This window comes from Melopsittacus undulatus, chromosome 9 (assembly GCF_012275295.1).
Source record: "Melopsittacus undulatus isolate bMelUnd1 chromosome 9, bMelUnd1.mat.Z, whole genome shotgun sequence".
NCBI lineage: Eukaryota > Metazoa > Chordata > Aves > Psittaciformes > Psittaculidae > Melopsittacus > Melopsittacus undulatus.
Window position 1 is genome coordinate 598,345 of NC_047535.1, and position 10,073 is coordinate 608,417.

Here is a 10,073-nt window from a genome sequence, read left to right on the forward strand (position 1 = left end):
TGCCACCTTCAGGGAGAATTAGTGACAGTCCTACCACTGAGACACTATCAGGTGGGGTAGTTCCCATCCCACTCCCCATGTGTCAGAGCCAGGAGGACATGAGACATCCTGCAGCTCCTGCAGTGCTCTGTTTGCTCTGGCTGCAGGCAGCTGCCTGGAGCACCACATCCCTGGGGTGACCGAAGGAAACGGCTGTCATGGACTGGCTGTCATTTGCTTGTGCTGGAGGAGGATGAGTTCTTCTGTCTCCATCTTTTGGATGCCAGCATCAATCCTGGTCGGTGCTGGCACTGAGTGATGGACGCCCTGCAGAGAGCATTCCTGGAGGGAAGTCCCTTGGCTGCCTCACTGGGCCACTCTCATTAAACCAGAGTGGTCTTATCCATTTGATTGGCTCAGGCTATAATCTGGTTTATTCCCAGAAGGACACAGGGAGCTGTTTTCTGCCTTTGCTTTCATGGCTCAGAGGAAGAGTTTCCAATCTGGAGTTAGACAAGCAAATCCACTCCTCCTTCAGCATGTGGACGTGTGGAAGGAAGACAATCTGCTCTTCCCAGGATGGCTTTCCAATGACAGGACTAGGAAGACATGCTGACAGACTCTGCTGTCACTGATGGGTTTGCTCCACTACTGCTTGTTTGGGGACTGAAGATGAAGGGGGGGGGGGGTGGGCTGTGTTGGAGCAGCTTTTGGTTTGAGCCCAATTCTGACCTGCGCTGCCCTGGGCAGCCATGGTGCAGCCCCATAGGAGTCTATGGCGTGGTTTCTCCATCCTAACTTGGGTGTGAACTCAGCCCCACACACTGACTCTTCCCATTTCAGGTCACTTTTGCCCCAGTGTCACCGCACCAGGCACCAGGGGAAGGGAGGAAGCAGCTCCTCTGTATCCCTGAGGCTGCATCAGCTTACAATGGCAGTGCCTCAGTGTGGTCTCACACCGGTAACATGCTGCTGTGATAGCATGAGCACAGTGAAAATGAGAGGAGTCTGTTCAGCTGAGAGGTCAGTTTACTGCAGCAGATACAAATGGGACTGAGAAAATGGGGATCCAGGCTTGGGATCGGGGCAGTCCTGTATGGGAATCAGGTACAGGACAAAGCAGCACAGGCTGGTGCAGCAGCACACAAGCAGCACACCACACAGTGGATAACTTTGCCTTAGTGGAGATCTCTTCCATCTCCCCTTCCCATCCGAACTCCAGCCATCCCTAAACTGATTCCTTCCCTTAGGAACCCCCTTGGAGCTGTTAGAGTAAGTCATGTAGCAGCTCATCTTCCCACTCGCACTGAGCAGCAGCAACAAGCAGTGAGTGACACATGGAGCCTGCCCGAGCGCCTGACTTGTACAACTAAAACGAGTGAAGAGTTCATGTTCCAGTGCAGTCTAACCCAGAAAACGTGTTTGTTATGGGATGCTTGGTATGATTTCTGTGACGTACCCATTTGCCCACATGTGCAGTTGAGGCCAAACAAAAGCGTTGTCAGCATCAATATGGTCCCATAGGGAAGGAAGCATCCTGCTTCTTTAAACTGATAACCCCACTGTGAGCTGGCCACTGCAGAGTGCAGAGGTGGAGCAGACACGTCAGTGACTGATGCTCAGCACTGGTGTGAGGTTGTCCTGCTCACTGGTGCCAGAACTCAAAGGGGATGGTCACATAGGGATCACCAATGGGGTCTGGCCTGTGTACAGGAAACAAGAGGAATTCAGACAGTGTATCACATTAGTCATGGAAGCTGACTCTAGTTCTGGCTTCAGCCCCTTGAACAACAGTATGAATATCTTATAACAAGGCAAAAATCCCCGTGCAAAACTACCTGCTCTCCATATCCCTCCACACAAAACAGGCCATGAAGCTCAAAGGGGCTGTAAACCAATCCCCTTAACACCAAACATTCTGCTCCTCAGTTCCAATCTAACAAACTGTGCTATTTTAGTGCACTTCTAAAGTGTGTCATCTGCATTCTAACCACTGACCTTTCCCTAATGCCCTTCAGGCATCCAACAAATAGGTTACATCTGTTCCTGCAGAAGCATGACAAGATGTGGAGGCCAATGTCTCCCGGGGTTTGGAGCAAAGCAGCCTTATCCTCATCCTTTCCCATAACCCAGGGGCTGTGAGCATCACAGGGGTCCCACAGCATTCCGGTCTGCACCTCACACTCCTGTGCATCCCCAAGATCACCCTTTGCTGACCAGCCCATCGCAGAGCACAGGCACAGCTCTGCCTGTTTGCTGTTTCACTGTTAATGTTATGTTTCATCATCAGGGTTCAGTTGTCTCTCACCCTCTGGCATCCCCTCATACCCACATAGTGATGTGTTAGAGGAGGTGACAGCTGAGGGACAACTGAGCTGGACACCCACGTGGTGACCCACGAGAGGCTGTTGTGACCCCCACAGCTCTGCAAGTGGTTTGTTGAACTTCCCCGAGGAGGAAAACTCTCTTCATCCAGCTTCATGGTTGAAAACCCCTTCAAAGCTGCCTCCTATGGCACGAGATGTAACTGACATCAGAGAAGGATACAGGGACATCAGCATCTTCCCCATGGCCCAGGACAACACTGCAGTGCGCTGGCACAGGGTGCCCAGAGAAGCTGTGGCTGCCCCATCCCTGGCAGTGCTCAAGGCCAGGTTGGACACAGGGGCTTGGAGCAGCTGCTCCACTGGAAGGGGTTGGAGCTGGAGGAGCTTTAAGGTCTCTTCAACCCAAACCACACCATGATTCTATAGCACTGGCAATGGCTGGTAAGCGAGGCAGTCCCATGACTCAGGGTGTGGGAAAATGAGAACCTACATATGCATGTGGAGAAGCCAGTAGGTCCATCACATGTGAGCTAAACCAGGTAGGAGCTGTTCCCAGCTACTCTGTTAGGTTTGATTTACCCTTGGGTATTTTGTGCAGCATGGGCTTGTTCCTGCAAGGCACGATGAGTTCCAACCCCATTCAGGCAGCTGAGGTGGGTTAAGGTGCTCCGCTCTGACCACACTGCCAAGCACCTCTCTAGGCTACAGCTGAAGAGCTCAGCCCTTGAAGGACAGGTCCATAAGAATCCACCCCCTATTAATACAGCACAGAGAGATGCTGGAGGCCAGATGAGAGGCAGCATCCCAGCGGAGAACTGTGGTCCCCGGGCACGGTCCCCAGGCTGGATGCCACATTCAGAGCTGCCTCTTCTCCCCCCTCCCAGAAGACCTTCACGTCCTCAATGGGATGCAGTAATTAAACCGACATGGAAGAACACAACCATTCTTCAAAGGGCTGGCAGATTGGTTGGGGATTTCTGCAGTTGCACAGCTGCTCTTGGGGGGGTTGAGTATTGGAAAGGATGTTAAAGGAAGAGAGTGGAAACAGAGGAAGAGCAGAACGTGAGGAAGAACAGAGGAGTGTGATAGACAGAAACAACACAAAATGTGTTCCCCTTGCACCAAGTGATGCCAGGAATGTCAGGGATGACAGAGCACAGCTGGCTCTGCCACGGTGCTGATGCAGATGTTCCCACAGGCATGAGATGGGGTTGTGCTGGATCTCAGGTTTGAAGTCTGCAAACGCTGTGTCAAGGGCTGGGATCTGCAGCTCTCACAAACTGTCCTCCTTAGCATCTTGCTTCCAAAAGGAACAAGGGACATGTGGCACTATCAGCTCCTGCTCTGAGACTCGCAATGGAGATGCCCCTGTCTGAGCCTCACAGCTCGGATGAATGGTACAGCCACCGAGGCAGGAATCACTGTCTAAAAGCAGGATTGCAATGAATGAAAGATATCCCGTTGGAAGCAGCTTTGTTTCTTGTGGTGAGCAGGGGACACTGTCAAGGGAAGCCCTGGTTTGATTTGGTGGTAGTCTCTGACCACTTAAACCCTTCCCCCTTTGCGAGAGACACCAGAAACCACAACCATTCCCAGGTGCAGTGGGATACATCATGTATAGAACACTCTACATGAGCAGTATAGATATCACTGTCAGGATACATAGACCCAAGCTTAAGGGGAAGCACAGACAGACACACAGCAAGTGGCTCTGCCAGGGTAGAGATAGGAAAGGGCCAAAACCTGAACTGCTGTGTGATGATGCTGGTTTGCAGGGGAGCACACCCCCATTCAGAAGCCACTCATTCTGATGTATAAAGAACCAGGGTCTGTCCTGCTTTCAGTGCACCATTGTCACTGCGTGTTGCTGCCTGACAGCAGTGTCAGGCAAGCAGAGGAGAACATCCCCTTTCCACAGCTCTGCTGGCACCAGCTCCGTGTGGGTGATGGACTCACCCAATGAACACTGCTCCAAACGTGGTTGTGACCAGGGTTTGGCTTCAGTTTAGTCCATAACGAATGAAAACCATGAAGAGGAAAACCTCCTCTGAGGTAAGGAGCCACACAGAGATAGGTCTGATGAGGAAGACAACTATTAACAGCAGTTATGCTTTAATTCCTGTGCCTCATCTTTCGAAGGAGCAGTTTCCAGCATGTCCTCTACCAGACCAAGACCTTAACCCTTCTGATTCTGTGCTCAGTGAGATGTAGAAGGGCAATGAGCGGATCTCCTTCCAGCAGATTCCCTAGCAGGTAGGTACAAAACAGCCTTAGGAATATTTGCATAAGCTGAGACAGCCTCAAAGACAGGCTGGAGCTGTTCCTTATGGACACAACACTGCATGGGAGTGTAAACTGCCTTAACACATCTCTTTGTCTCGAGGGCTGTTTCTCCAGGACTGAGCTATTGCGTTCCCAGGCTGCTGCCACAGAATTCCAGGCACAGAAAGGCACTGGGAAGGACATGAAACAGTCTAGACAGGGGAGCATTGCAGTGCTGCTGGAAGGGAACACGGACCCTGGCCTGGATCCACGGCTCAGACAGATCTGATGGTTCACTGCCTGGCTCGCAGCACGAGTCTGGAGCCAAGGAACACGTCCAGCTCCTCGGCATGCTGACCCTCACCAGTGGCAATGGGGTGGATGGGCAGAGCCCCTGAAGTGCCTCCCTGCACCTTGGTCTGAATGGGCACAAACTGGCCAAGAGGTCAACAACCCCAGTGCCAGGATCCCTGGGCTCAGGTCAGGGATCCTCACCCATGGCTGCATCTGTGATTGTGAAGCTGAAAACTGCAGTAAAAAACTCTATTAAGAGTTGATGAAGTTGGTAATGTGAAGGTGAGGATTAGCTGGTCAGATGAGCACAGCTTCACCGTGAGCACAGGTGACAAACCCAGGTCAAAGGACCCACTGAGAATCACGTTTTCCAGCACAACCTCATACACTTAATACCCCTTTGTGGTATCTCTTCCCTTGTGGTACCTCTTCCCTGTGGTACCTCTTCCTACTGTGTCCTATTCCCCCACTGTCTTTGGCATAAATACTTTAAAAGTAAGCTTTAATAGTGTCAACTTTGGAAAAATATTGAAGCCTATAAAAGCCAAGTAGATAAAGGTACATTCCAAAGCACTTTCCCATCTTGTAGAGCCTGCACCTTGTGTTACTGCAGCAGGACAGGACCTGGGGGGAGCTGTCTTCTTTCTTCCCCATAGAAAACTTGAGGAAGTTGATTGATTGTCTAATCTAAAGATGAATCCTTTAGTACATCTGAATGAACAGTGCTACCAAGCACCGTGGCACAAGTGACCTTTGCAGTGAAATCACCCCCAGATCTAAAGTACACAGACAGATTAGCCAGGGTATCTCAGAACTCCCACCAACAACCTCAGTGTCTGGCCCAGATTAAAGAGAGGCCCCGAGAGCAAACCTTGCACAAAGACATTGGGAGATAACACAGTGGGATGGCCAGAATAGAAACCTTGCAGGGGTGAAGAGACAAAGGAGCTCCTCTGCAAGCACAGGGCATGCATGGCAAGAGCAGAGCCAGCCCAGCCTCTGCTCCAGGGCTCTCTGCAACCTAATCCAGCCTTCAAAAGGAGCTCATGCAGGAGCAGGCTGGGGAAGAGGAAGGATGTTCACTGCTCCACACTCGCAGTGGGACTGTGGGGTCCAGGGTACAGTGGGATGGAGCTGTGGGTCTCCAGTATGGGATGTGCCCATGGCCCAGTCCTGGCTCAGGATCCCACGTCCCAGCAGAGTGGATTGTAGGGAAGCTCAGAGGAAGGAGCCAGGCTCAAAAAGGACTGAGTGAGAGGTACGTGTCAGGTACAGTCCTACTTACACACAAACCCCATAGAATGATCCCAGAGTTCTATGATGTCTCAAATTCCTAGAATGAAGCTCCAAGTCCTTCTGATGTCAGGACCCCACAGGACTGCAGGGGGGTCTCACCTAGGAATCCCTCACTAGGAATGTAGGGCACTGTGACAGTCCTGGAGGCTGCACAAAGCCACTTGGGGCTGACCTTTCTCAAGAGGTCCCCAGCAGTAATTGCTCCTCTCTGGTCCCCTGCTGTCATCTCCTCCCTTCATCCCCAGCAGGCTCCTGCCCTCAGTGCTCAGCACCACACAGGACTCCACTCATCATCCCAGCCCCGTGCGTGTGGCTTTGCCTGTGCGGAACCTGCTGCACCTCTCCATGCCTCTGAGCACTGCGATGCTATCACATCAATGGGGCTTATTATTAAATCCCAGTCACTCTGAAGCAAGTGAATTATGCAGGTTTTAGCGGAACCAATGAACTGATATAACACATGAGGAGCAGCTTCCTGCTCATGGCTCACTGTGAAAGGGATTCTTTTAAACACTTTAATCTAATTAGTTTTGAGACTGAGACTATTGGAGGAGCTCAGGTGATGACAAGGGGGTGTTGCTGTGTGTGCTGCTAACCAAGAACGCTCTCAAGGGTTGTGAGATGGGGGGGCATGAAAACCAAACCGGTGTGTTGCTCTTAGGACACAGCAGTTTAAAGCTAGGGAGGTCTGGCTGTTCTTCTAAATACAACTGGAAAGGTAAAGCAATGGGAAGAAGCATTTTCAGGATGCTTTGGCTATGGGCCTCCTCCAGAGAGAAAAGCTAAAGAAGCTGAAAGCACCCCTAAAAGCACCTTTTGGGGTGTATGTGATGGAGCCTACAGAACACCAGCTACAACAGGGGAGTCAAGGATGCACAGACTGACCCCAGACCTTCCCAATCCCAGATGCTTTGCCATGGAAATACAGGATTCCCTCCATCTGTCCAACAGTCCCTCCAAAGGCTTCCCTGCTCTGTGTGATGCAGCTGGAAAGGAGTGTCCTGACATCAGGTGTTGTGCACAGATAAGTGTTTCAAACTGGAACTGGAACGCACCCAGCGTGGAGCTGGATGCTGCAGAGCTCTGCAGGAGCAGGTAGCAGCATCCCTGGGAGCCTAATGTCAATCATCCCCATGGCAATGACCTTGTAAGCATTTGCTACAGGACATTACAGGAGCACAGGCCTTGGTGAGGTCACTGTGAATTGAGTAGCCACTGTAGTGTTGCCCATGTGCACCTGAAGGTAGCACTAGATTACAGAAGGACAGGGGTTGTACTGGTAAGGTAACACCTGTACTGTACAGGTAAGGTAATAACAGGTCAAAGCACTGTGTGTGGGAAACAATTGGCTGTATTGAATGCAAATGATCCCCCTGTGTTTCTGCCTACACATCAACAGTGAATCGGGGGAAGAATCATGGGTTAATTCTGTCTGGCCCTTGCAATGTTATTAGAGATGCTATTATAAACCAAAGAGTGAGCTAAATGAGACTCTCAATGAAAGAAACAGAAAGAGGAAGCAGGTTAAAGTACACACTTGTTACTAGTGTTACAAACATGATCCTGAACCTCACAACCTGAGGTGATTTAAAGTTAGGACTAAAATAGATTCATTCTGCATTTTCTTAGTGTGACCATTGAGCTCGTGGGGTTGTAGCCAGGGCACACACTGCTGCTCCAGCCCCACTGCCCCGTGACCTGCAGTGGAGAGAGGCCTGAGGGTGCTCACACCCCAAACATCCATGGGATGTGTGCTCCCCTGGTACCCGGGGACTCCAGCAAGAGGCAGGGATGAGATGAGGGCATCGAGGGCATCTCAGCTGCTGTATAAGCAGATTAAGTGTGTGTGCAGCTGATCCACAGAGAAATGGCTCAGCAGGAGTCCCTGACAAAGACAAATTCCTCCTCAGCTCACATTCTGCTTGCTCACAGCAGCTCACTGGGTGATAGTGTTATTTACATGACCTATCCTCTCCTCTGAATTACATCTCTTCACTCCTCAGCCTCCAGCCTGGGCTGCAGCCATCCCATTCAATTAGGCCCATTGCTGAAGCAGCCATGAGAGTCATTTTTCTTCCCCATCTCCCTGCTCCTCCCAGGAATGCTCTTGATGCCAACTGCTCTCCACTGGAGAAAGGGTTTAGAAGAGAGCAAAGTAAAGCAGCTGCTGTGAAAAGCTCCATCATTTCTCCTCATCATGAGGCTCCCGTCAGCAATGGGGCAGCCTGGATGGCTCCCCAGCATTCCCATCTCCTTCCCATGCAGTGTCCCAGCTTCCTGGGAGCAGCTCCTCACAGCAATGCCCTTTGGAGGCTGCGGACGCCCAGTCCCGAAGCTGATGGGAACTTCCTGCAGTGCATTCCATGGAGTCCCTCCAGGCTCCCACCATGGAAGCACACCAAGGAGCACAATTGACCCTCTTGTTCTGCATCCCGTGGCTCACAGGGCTTAATGAGACCCAACAGTTAAAGAAATGGGTGACAACAGGGCAGCTATTTGGCACTTGGAAAACAACAAGGAATTTGGAGCCTGTGTGTGGTGCAGGACAGGGAGCACAGGCAGGAATAGGAAGAATCATATTCACAGGGGTAAGGAAATAGGGATTTTCTCTGGAAGCATTTAAATCATTTGCAGCCTAATTTAGCACATCAAAGACTGTTCAGTTCCTCAGTGCCCTGCACAGACACAGTACTTCTAACTTCCAAGGACACAAGCACTTCCCTGACCTTAATGGAGCCATTTGCTCTTGAAAACCTATCACATTCCTGACCTGTGTCAGCTTTTCCTTAACCCAGCTCGATATTCCTTCCCCCTTTGCAGGAGCACCTACACCACATACGCTTCTGCTGCCCTTAAGATGGGAGAGCAGGGTTGTCCTACAGCGACTGACAGATAACAGGTCTAGAAGTCACCTTAAAGCACGTGTCCATCTGCCCCCTGCTCAGGAAGGACTCAGCACCGCCGGGTTTGAGGGTTCTGTAGCTCAGCTGATCCAGACCCTGGTACATCAGTGAGCTGGGGGAGCACGGACAAGGGTCTCCTCTTTCCTCCTCCTCCTGCCCATGCTGTGGGTGCTGCTCGCTGCTCTCTGGAAGGCTCCCACACTGGAGGAGTGACCCCTCCATCAGGTGATGAGCACAACGGGAGCAGGGCTCAGTGCAGCTCTGTGCAGTAACCATCAACCCGTGTGATGGATGCTCTTTTACTGACACCCACACTAACCTGGAAGCACACACCTCTCATACCACTGAAAACAGCACAACGTGCACAGACGGTTCCTGAAGCCCTCAGCTCAGTAAAGTGCTGCTTTCCCCACACTGAAACACCAGCTCCTCTAGGGCAGTACAGAAAACCTGCCAAATCCCCAGCACTGTTCATCATTCAGCTCCTGGGGTTCTATGTGAAGGAAGAACAAACAGGAGCTTCTCCAGGATGACAAAAGTGCTTCCCATCCATGTGTTGTCATCATCACTTGTTTTCTTTTCCACTGAAGACAAAGGAAGGTGTCTACAAGAAAATAAACCCACCTAACCCAGGAATCATAACTGGGAACTACGTGAGGTGCATGAACAACATCAGGAACTGGTCTGTTGAGACAGCAGCACTTCTGCACTCAGACAGACATAGTATCACAGACTCCCAGCTTGGTTTGGGTTGGAAGGGACCTCAAAGCTCCTCCAGCTCCAACCCAGGGACCCCTTCCACTGGAGCAGCTGTTCCAAGCCCCTGTGTCCAACCTGGCCTTGAGCACTGCCAGGGATGGGGCAGCCACAGCTTCTCTGGGCACCCTGTGCCAGCGCCTCAGCACCCTCCCAGGGAACAGCTTCTGCCTCAGAGCTCAGCTCAGTCTCCCCTGTTCTGGCAGGTTCAAGCCATTCCCCTTGGCCTGTCCCTACATCCCTTGTCCCAAGCCCC